Source organism: Pogoniulus pusillus, chromosome 23 (genome assembly GCF_015220805.1).
Source record: "Pogoniulus pusillus isolate bPogPus1 chromosome 23, bPogPus1.pri, whole genome shotgun sequence".
NCBI classification, from domain to species: domain Eukaryota; kingdom Metazoa; phylum Chordata; class Aves; order Piciformes; family Lybiidae; genus Pogoniulus; species Pogoniulus pusillus.
In genome coordinates, this window is record NC_087286.1 from 11134254 (window position 1) to 11144421 (window position 10168).

At 45.6% G+C, this 10168-nt stretch overlaps 1 protein-coding gene across 5 annotated transcripts in view; it reads right to left on the minus strand.

The window, feature by feature from the left end:
• Nucleotides 1-7501, minus strand: part of LARP4B (La ribonucleoprotein 4B) — a 49655-nt gene extending 42154 nt beyond the window's left edge. For all 5 annotated transcript variants that reach the window (XM_064162552.1, XM_064162553.1, XM_064162551.1 and 2 more), the window contains exon 1: nucleotides 7132-7501. The gene's annotated coding sequence lies outside the window, so the exon portion shown is untranslated. The remainder of the gene's footprint in view (nucleotides 1-7131) is intronic.
• Nucleotides 7502-10168: the final 2667 nt, after the last annotated feature.

The window sequence follows — 10168 nt, forward strand, 5'->3', positions numbered from 1 at the left end:
TGGGCACAGCTTTTGGGACACTGCCTGCAGGAAAACTCAGGAGCTGACAGAAGAGGATGCAGTGACGCAGGATTTCATGACGAGAGACAGGACTGAAACCATCACTTGAAGCTCCAAGGATGATATTCAGGGTAGTTCCAAGGGTGAGGTTGGAAATCCTTAAAAGGTCTCAATAGGCTTATCATTGTAGAACACTGCTACTATTGGATCCCATGTTCCATGTCTGCAATCAGAACCATGCTTAAACAAAAGATCAGAAACTGTATCAGAAATTTCTAGGACACTTACTATATTTTTAGTGCCCTGAATTATTCTTTAGGGCACACACACAGCTTCAAAGCTGCTTTCTTAAGTTCTTTATCATCACATTCTCACACCACACAATAAATGCCTGATTCTGGTAAGCAGGAACGTTACACCAAGGATCTCTAATTCAAATGCAGGCAGGACTTCTAGAAAAGATTTGATACAGCCTGATGGGACAGCTGCTACACTGCTCCTAGAACACATCTTGTCAGAAAAGGCTGGAGGAAAGTGAGAGAAAAGGGTCTACGCCTATGTAGGGTCCAGGTGAGGGGCATATACGGAAAGATGTTTGGTATTGCCAGGATAAAGGAAAAGGCACCAGGAGGAGTTTTCTTCCAATATGAACATGTGCAACAAGCCTTTGGTATATCAAGTTTATTTTAATAAACAGGTGTTCTGCAAAACAAATATCCCAGGACTAAATCCCCTCAGGCTCTGAGGTTTGGGTATTTTTCAGCTGATTTCAAAAGCATGTATTGACCTGAAACATTGCCAGCTTGAGTTTCCAAACATGGTCAGGACCTAAACCTGAAGTGAAATTAAACTACTTACACAAGAAGCAGCATTTAACTTCAAGGCTCTCTAATAAGAAAAGGAAGTTAATATTTTTGCCAGCAATTATTTAATTAGCCTCTTTGCCAGAAATAGAATTTAACCCAAATAATCCAGACATCTCAGTAGTACTTCCTCTTTTGAAAAAAGGCACCATCCTCCATTACAAGCATCACCAAATCAGAAGCAACTGTTGTTCACTTTTAAAGCACTGTATGAAAGCCCATCACCTCCTGGTGTACAGTGCACAGTTAGAACATCCCATCTTTTCAGAGTATCACTGCAAGCAAAACTACTGGTAATTCAGGTTTTGACTCACTGTTAAAGTTCCAATACTTGAGCTTTAATTTAAGGACAGTAACTCTTCTTGCAAGTCAAAACAACTGGGCATGGATCCTCCTATAAGTTCCACTGATTCCTTGAATCCAGGTAGTTAAATACACAGTTAATTAAGAAGCAGAATATTGTAAATGTGACAAAGTAGTTCATAAACTAAGTTGTGCATATTTATTAAAGTGTCCCCTTCCCTTTTTATAATGCAAATCTTTTAGCTATCTACCACAAAGCATTGGACAACAAGCGAGGACACAAACCCAAGATCTTGGAGACATGCCAGTCCAGGCAATATTTTGCCTGGGTGCTTTAAAACAGCAGCATGTTGACCATTTTCTTTCTCTATCAAGCAGCAACAGTACTGAACAGGAATGAAACTCCAAGATAAGACTGCAAATTCTGCACATAGAGGCAACTCAGCACTTAAAAGTAGCCATGCCCCAATGCATTCTTCCCTTTTGCTCTACTTTTCTAATTCCTAGAACAAGAGTAAGAAAACATTAAGACACATCAAAGCGTTTCAGCACGAGCCTTCAGAGGCAGGGTATGAAAAAGCAAGCTACTTTGGACATTGGCCTGTTGATTCATCAGGTCCTTGTTTGAACAACAGGCAGAGTCAGACTCTGTTGTGGGGCAACCTGCAACAGCATATGTAAAAATATGCTTATGGATACCAACATTGACCAAAAAAAAACCCACAAAGCTGCCAAGAGACAGCACTGTAAAGCTACTCGAGCATTTCATTACATTTCTGACAAGTGAGATGTAGCAAATGGTTAAATATTTTTCCTCACCATAATTACTATTTAACTAATATTTTGTTTCTCAAAACTCCCTGTCAGATCACTGGCATCCTGTGATTACAAAATACTTGAAAATAGGTTATAGAACATTATGTTCCTCCAGAAACACAGAGAAACACTAATGGAGTCAATCTAAAAGTTTGGAAGCAAGTTTGTAACTCCCTTATGAAGACAGATGGAAAGCTTGTCTTAGGAATACCATCAATAGAGTATTAGTATTCATATTTGTTTTTTATTTCCAAAAGCTAGCAAGGAAGGGCCAGTATGAGGTTGATGGAGAATTCATCTAAGCAAAGGAAAAATACTGTTTCAATGCTTGTGTAAGGAAGTACAGAAACCAAAACTCAAGCAATGCAGTATTTAGTTTCAAAAAGCCCAGCATAAGTGTTAGAGACAATACAGCTACACTCAAAACTCAGTACATTCCTGAACAAGCCTCATCTGAACTTCTGACAGCATTTGGAGGTGTAATTTCCAACCTCTACAGCCAGTGGCCTCTATTTTCAATATTGAAGCGATACAAGTGTCTTAGGAAGGGGTGCCTAAGAGAAAAGCAATTCTGGGTCTAGCTTAGCATCAGCTGCCACGTCAGAGATACCTGTAGATATCTACAGGGATCTCTGTTTTGATCTAGCTACACGTGCAACGGTCCAGAACTAGAAGTGGTGTACAGCACAAACACAGAACTCGAAATATCCATGAGCTTAGCTGGCCATGGAGGCAATCACCAGCAAAGCCTTACTGAAGGATATGCTCTGGAGACACCGGCTCCTTACATGCCAACAGCCTCATGCCAATAACAAGAGCTGCTGAAGTGCAGAGGCGGCAATCCATAGAGCTTATGAACCTACGATTCCTTTTGTATGACATCATTCAACTACCCATTAAGGAGCTGGACTGACAGGATCCCGAATATGCATAGCCCAGCCCTCCATGGTAAATGAGTGTTAGACAAGATTAAGGCTCAAAGAAATTGGTGATTCATCAGGGCGTCAAAACAGCGTTTCCCCAATTCCCTGCAATGTTCTAGGCCAAGCAGCTAACCACATATTAGTAACCCCTACCAGACTTCCAATTTTGGAGCTAATTGCTGTTCCTGAAACACATACCCAGACACAAAATACCTGCAGCAGCACACATCACAGAACAAATGCTGTCATGGCTATCCTAAATCACGCAACGACGCTGTGTTGCAGTCATGCTTAAATGAAGCACTCCACAGCACCTCTGCTATCCTTGGCTACATCACGTCACCAAATCTTGAGAAATACCAGCTATGAACCAATTCCTTTCTGGAACTTGGCTAAGAAATTATTTGGTGGCACAGAAACCAACTTCTTGTCTCTCATTTCTAACATGTTCCTCCATCTCTAGTTTCTACCATGAGACAATCAAAGGCTGCACATCCATAAAGAGAAAGAAACCGATTGTTGGAATAGCAATGAGTTGTCTTCAGTTGTACACCAACGAATTCTTTGTATTGACCAAGTAAAGTATCCAATTTTCAGATCCCAAGAGAGTGCTCCAGAGATACTTTGATACCATGTTTGACTGTTCAGCCACCCTAGCTTGCCTTCAGTTTAGTCCAGAGGAGCTCCCACACAGGCAAAGAAAACTGAGCATCCCCAGAGCAGTAGCTTCCCACTTTACTTACATTTTCAACTGGTACCTTTGATAAGGCACATCAGCAGTGTGGGGGCAAGAGGGGCTGTGTGTACAGGTTTTCTTTCCTGAGATATCACATTAGACTAGCACAGCATCCTTTCAAAGGTTTCCACCTCCCTAATTTAGTGACTGGCTTACAAGGTGAAATCCACTTGTCTGTATCTTGTTTTATATGGACGATTAGTTTCAGCATGCATTTGCCTTGCTTTGAGAACAACTCTGCTCAAACACCTCTCCAAGGCCTTTACGACAGCAGTAACTCTTTCATCTTCACAGTCTCCACATACTATTGCCTCTTTCAAAACTGCAAGGACAGGAGATAATTTTCTTCTTCACAACGTCCTGTTTAGTAACATCCTTCCTTTCCTACTCATACCTGCGTGTCCATTCTAAACGCAAACACAAAAGACTTGCAATACTCTCGTTAGTCCAGCAGCACCAATTAAATACAAGAGTAAATGCAACCCAAGATGATTTTCTAGTTATTTCTACAAGTTACACAAACTTCTTGTCTGAACATGCTGGCTTGCTAGAAAATGCTTACAGGAACACAACACTATCTAACCCACATTTTGGACAATGTTTTGTGCCACAGAGCAGTTCCTCACACATGCATGCAGACGCAGGCACAAAATAAATTCAGTGATGCTCCGGAAGACTGATACTCCCCAGATTTGAAATTATGATGCTAAGCTTCCTTCATGTGGTCTTGTTTCACCCTGTGCCAGTGACAGCTTTCTTCACCCTTCTTGCCACTGCATTTGTTAGCTACCTCTACAGCCACCTTTGCACTTTCCTTCACAGGGCACCTCCAAGACAAGAATGCTCTTCTTGAAGGCCAATAAGGCTGCTGCCCTTGCCAAACCTGCTCCTTCCAACACAGGCAGAAGAAAAGATTAGCCAAGTGCTCTACATGCTTAATTGTGTGCCTTACCTGTTAATTTACAAGGATGTCAATGTCTGATGAATATATGCAGGCTTCATCGAATTAAAAATTAATATCACTGAAGGGCCAAAGTCACCCAGTTTAAAAAAATTAAGTTGATGAAACCCATCTACACCTAATTACTTCGTTCTCTATCACTCCTTTCTTGCTACCTTTCAGCTGTCGCTTTAGATTTGCCATGCACAATAGCCAGAAACATGCCTCTTTCATGTCTAGCATGTGCATTTTGTGAGGTAGTGTAATAAATATTTAACAAAGAGTTTATATTACCATGCCAATTAAGCTCACAACTGATTTAAAGCCAAAGCCATCGCCAGATGAGACTTAAAGCAACAGATCTCTACAGAACACACAGATTAGACAAACCTGACAGCATTTATTCTGCACTTCAGTCAAATAATCCAAGTATTTCATTTCACTCTACTCAAGGAAAACAGAGACAAATTACAAAGGTAGTTGCTCCACATCTCAAAAAGAAAAAAACACACACACAAAAATCCCCAAGCCCCCACAACTGCCTCCAGTTTCACATCTTCCACCTTGCTCTGTACTGAAACAAGAGTATTTAAGTGCCAGTCACATATCTAAACACTATGTAAGTACATATCAGTTATTGATGCCTTCCCATCGGTATATCTGCATTAAAGCAAAGCACAAAAAGCAGCCCAGGCAGAACATGCCTGTGCAGACATCTTTACTCCCTTAACGAGTTTGTGTGCAAACACTTGAAAAACAGAAGGAACTGCAAGGGAAACAATTCTGTCTAACCCAGAACATTACATGCACTTAATGACTCAATTATATATCGTGAAAGTGTACAATCCACTGATTTAGGAGCATCCAAGATGTCTGATGGTTTTTATTAATCCATTTATGCAAACCTTTAGTTGAGTTTCAATGTGGAATTCTCTTTCCCCTCAAATACAAGAGGAATTAAACCCAATAGTAATTTTGGTTTCCATATAAATAGTTCATACACATAAATAGCAACACGCTTAGAAAAACAGAATTTTCTACAGATATTACAGATTAAATATGCAGAGTTTTCTGTATGTGCTTTTTCAGGCCTCATCCTAGTTTACTGGCCCCATCCTCTTTCCACAAAACCCAAAGAAAAAAAAAATCTATGGTCTTCAAACAGCTACAGTGAGTGAGATGATTGACTTCACAACTCCAGAATTAACTGAAAGAAATGCTTACAAGTGAGCAGGAAACAAGTGAAAGTTCAACTGATAAAAAGAGCTGGCAGATCAGAACCAAAACCCTTGAGTTGTGAAATCCCAGCAAGTTTTGAAAAAGAACACAATATGCTCTGACCTTTGAGTTTATCCAATCTGTAAAAGCTGAGTAAGTCTGACACAAAACTCAAACCACAGTGAAGGTTAAAGCCTTTTGATACAGATCCTGCACCAGTACTTAAGATTCCTACTCCAGTTGTACTAAGGATTTAGACTGAAACCATCAAAATTAGGCCAGAAACAACATGCAGGACTGGGAAACTGAATTCCCATGGTTTTATACCCTAACCATGACTCAAGTTTAAGCAGTGGTTTTGGAACTTGCTCTCTCTGTGGCCACAGGCAAGTCTTAACCACTTTGCTTCAATTCCCTTACCTGCAGAACAAAAATAATTATACTTATCTGCCACACAGGGATCATGTACAACACTGTTTGGCAAGCAGACATCTGTTTAAACTGTGGACAAAGCTACGTAGTAATTTTGAGCATCTGCACAAACCGAAACTAAGAGTGAAAACAACTTAGCTGAAGCAGCTAGTAAAGGCCTAAGGACAGCAGAATCCTAGGGGCAAAACACGGTTTGTGTGGCAGCTGCTTTTGCAACTATTGCTTCACAATCCGCGAGCACAGCTGGCCTGCTAGCTCCTGCACAACCAATTCGCCTATTCAGGGCACAGCTCTCACGAAAAGCCGGCGCTGTCCTCCATCTGCCTTGAGCGATGGGCTGGTACCGCCTGCCACTTACTTCTGCCGTACTCTTCAACAGAGGGTCACAGCCAAGGGTGGACAGCCAGTAAGTTCTACAGAGCCGCTGCTTCAGGCATGCCCTTACGCCCCTTTCCCGCCGCCTCCGAAAGCGCGCTCACCCGCTGCCCACCGAAACGTTCGGCTGCGCAAAACCGACACAGAGGGCAAAGCTCACACGGCCGCTGCCCGGCTACCGTTCGGGGCCGTGTCAGCAAGCGTTGCTCGGTGAGGCCGCAGTGCGGGAGCGGCTCCGGCGGCTCAACCCGGCGAATCGCCCTACCTCCCGCCACCATCAAGGCCCCAAGCCGGGATCCCTCCTCCTCCCTCCTACCTCTCCCCCGGGAACCGCCTCGGGTGGGAAGATGGCGGCTCCGGCCGCCTCCCCGGTGCGAGGTGGGTGGCGGAACAGGGGGAGTGTCTCTTGTTTTTCAGCTCCGCCATTCCCCCTCACACCGGGAGACGGGGTGGGGGAAGGGAGAGCGGTCCAAGAAGGCGCTGCCGTCAAGAGGGCGCGGGGCCTACGAAGCCCCTCGCACTCACCTGTCACCAGCAGCCGCCGCCGCCGCCCTCGGGCCGGGCCTCGACGAGAAGACGGGCAGGCACGAAAGGAAGGGGTCTCCGCTGGCGCCGGGGCCTCTCGCTCCTGTCGGGCTTTCCGCTAGCGCCGGGGCCTCTCGCTGCGCCGCCGCCGCCGCCGGGGCCTCGCCACCGCCGAATACCAGGAGAAGGAGAGCGGAGAGCGGGGCGGGGGCCGGGCAGAGGAGCAGGCGGCGGCAGCACAGCGGGGAGGGGGGGACGCGGAGGAGGAGCAGGAGGCGGCGGCGGCGGCTTCGGGGCCCGCAACGTCTCCGAGCCGAGACTCAACCACCCGCTCGCATGAGAGACCCGCTTCCGGCTCCCGGCGGAAGTCCCTCCTCCGCCGGCGGAAGGGATTGGCCCAGGACGCCGCGCGGCGCCGCGCGCTCAGCCGGCACCGGTGCCCGCGGATTGGCGGAGCAGGCCGCGCGCGCGGCGTGACGCGCGGCAGCACGTGACGCGCGTGACGTCAGCCGCTCCGAACGGGCGCGCGGGGGCGGGCGGGCGCCGCTGCCGGCCGGGGCCGCTTCACCTCCTGGCGCTCGCCGTGCCCCTGCCGGCGCCGGGGGGGCAGGGCCGAGCCCCTCAGTCGGCGCCCCACCCGGTGTGCCCAGACACAGCCGGGCTCGGCGGGCCTTGGGGCGGGAGGATGGAGTAGCCGTCCCGCCTTCCGAAGGAGCTCTGACGGGCTCTGAATTCGAGCGCGGCGCGGCAGGCGCGCAAGCAGCGCTTGCCGCTTAAAGCCGAGAAGAGTCAGAATTAGTCTGAGCAGCCTGCGGCGGCGAGGTCGGCGAGGAGTCTTACCAATGCTGGCCCTTGTCGAAGGCTCGGAGTCTGGCAACGCTCAGATCTTCGCGCCGCTCTAGGGCGTGTTGCCGCCTTCTGAAGCGGTGTCGCGGTGATGGGAGGGTCCAGATACGTCTCCAGTATCACAAACCCTACCACAGGATATGCTAGTTCTTTATATGGCAAGTTCTGTGGAATGAGGCTGAGTAGTTGTGGCTTCAAACTGAAATGATGAAAATAAATAGGATTTTAGGAGAGGAGTGTACATAAATATTGTGAGTCCCGTTTCACGTGGGTGATGAAAGCCAGGAGGCCGTGTTCTCTGCAGGAGGTGAACTCCATGAGACTCAAGGGTTCTTTTGTTTGACGAGAACAAACAATTCCTGACAAACGCTTCAGGTTATTGAGTACAGGTCATAATTTGGTTTTAACTGTAGTTAATTAGGCAAGTGGAAAATGGGGTTTCTTCTCAGGACTTCAGAAAAGTTAGAAAGGATCATCTTCTAGGACTGCCCAGTTCTCAGCCTGCTTTCTGCCTCGACAGTGGCAAAACAACATCACCTTATAGCTAACTGGCAATAAATAGTTACCTGCATTGTGTATTGTTCCTTATCTTTGCATCACAGAAATTAATCCAGACAGGGTCTTCTGTTTGTAATCCTTACTGATAAGACTCATATGCTTGCCTTCAGGGTATCTGTTAGAAATTCCCATAGAGACAATACTGCAATTAGCCTGTAAGACTTATTCTGAGGACACACATTATTCTTTGGAAGTGCTCTTGAGGTGGCTGTATTGTTCCAGATCCCTAGCTACTAGAGGCGATAAAGCACATCACAGCGCCTGAAACGAGGTCAGGTCTTAGCAGACACGAAACGTCTCTGTTCCAGGGGAGTGTGTCTCAGCATTCATTCTTGGGCAGACGAGTGCCTCTGTAACCACCAGTGGTGTTTTCCATAGTAAGTTGGGTTTGTTTTCCAGAACTGTTGAGAGAGGAAGAAAACTTGAACAAAAGAAGGTGACTAGACTAGAGCCTGGTCAGGAAAAGGAATAAAACTTGAAGCACAGATATTTAGAAGGACAGATAACACCTCAAGCAGTGCAGGAAATACAACAGATCCATTAGGTGGCCACCATACAGTTGCTCTATTACTTTAAAACAGTAAGACAATTGTTACTGCTTATTCTTTTCTCACTTTAAGAAGGAGCTCAGTATAATTTTGTTCTTCAATGACAGAGTATTTTTCAGCAGACTACAGTTCTTGTCAAGAAAAGGAAGAACACTAAAGGTCTAATTTTAAGCTCTCAAACATCATGAGCTCTGCTACATCCTTGTTCTAGGGGGGATTTCACCATTTCTGGTAGTTCCACCTTTAGACACACAGTCTTTGTGTCTACCCCAAGCTATTCCCCTGTGCAGAGTTTGGGCAGAAAACCAAACACATCAGCCCAACAAGAAGACTGCACTGTATCACCCCTCTGCTGCTTCAGTTTGTGACTGCAGAGCTCACCTTCTCCCTGGCCACAGCACAAGAGAAACAGAAAATGACTGGTTCCTCTCAGCAAGTGGAGATGGCCTCATTGTAGGTAGATTTCTTTAATGGATTGAGCTCTATTTCTCTTGGACTTTTTTTCTCAAAGCAGCATAACTGTGTTATTAAAGGAGAAAACTGCTTTGAGACTAAACTTTTGAAAAGCCTGATGTTACAGAAGTGTTGTGCATTGATAAATGTGTCACTATACATATGCTGGAGCTATGCTTTTTATTTCCTTATTGGTTAGTTGTATTGTGGTTGACTAACCCATAAAGTACTAGGAGTTTCCTATGTGCCTGAGCCACTTCTAATTCCCTTCTCACTGTGGGCATGTAGAACTTGATCACTGAATGTGTCCCTTTTTTTTTTTAATGGCACACTGCTGAGATCAAAGAGGTTTGACATTTTTCCTTGGCCTGCTGGTAACTGAGGAATGTGCACAGACATGAGTAAAATCTTACTTGTGGACAGTGGATGGTGTATGGCAATAGAAGGTACTCCTGGTTCTTCTGCAGCTCAACCACAGCCACTTGGAGAGAGAATGTGCCTCTGATGGAGCAGTGTCCATGAGCAGTACCAGTGCTAGTCCACAAAAATCAAGCAGGATGTATAAAGGACTAGGTCAGTTACTTCTCAATCTACTTATGATGATGTTCAAGTTTTGCAAGGTTTTTAATATA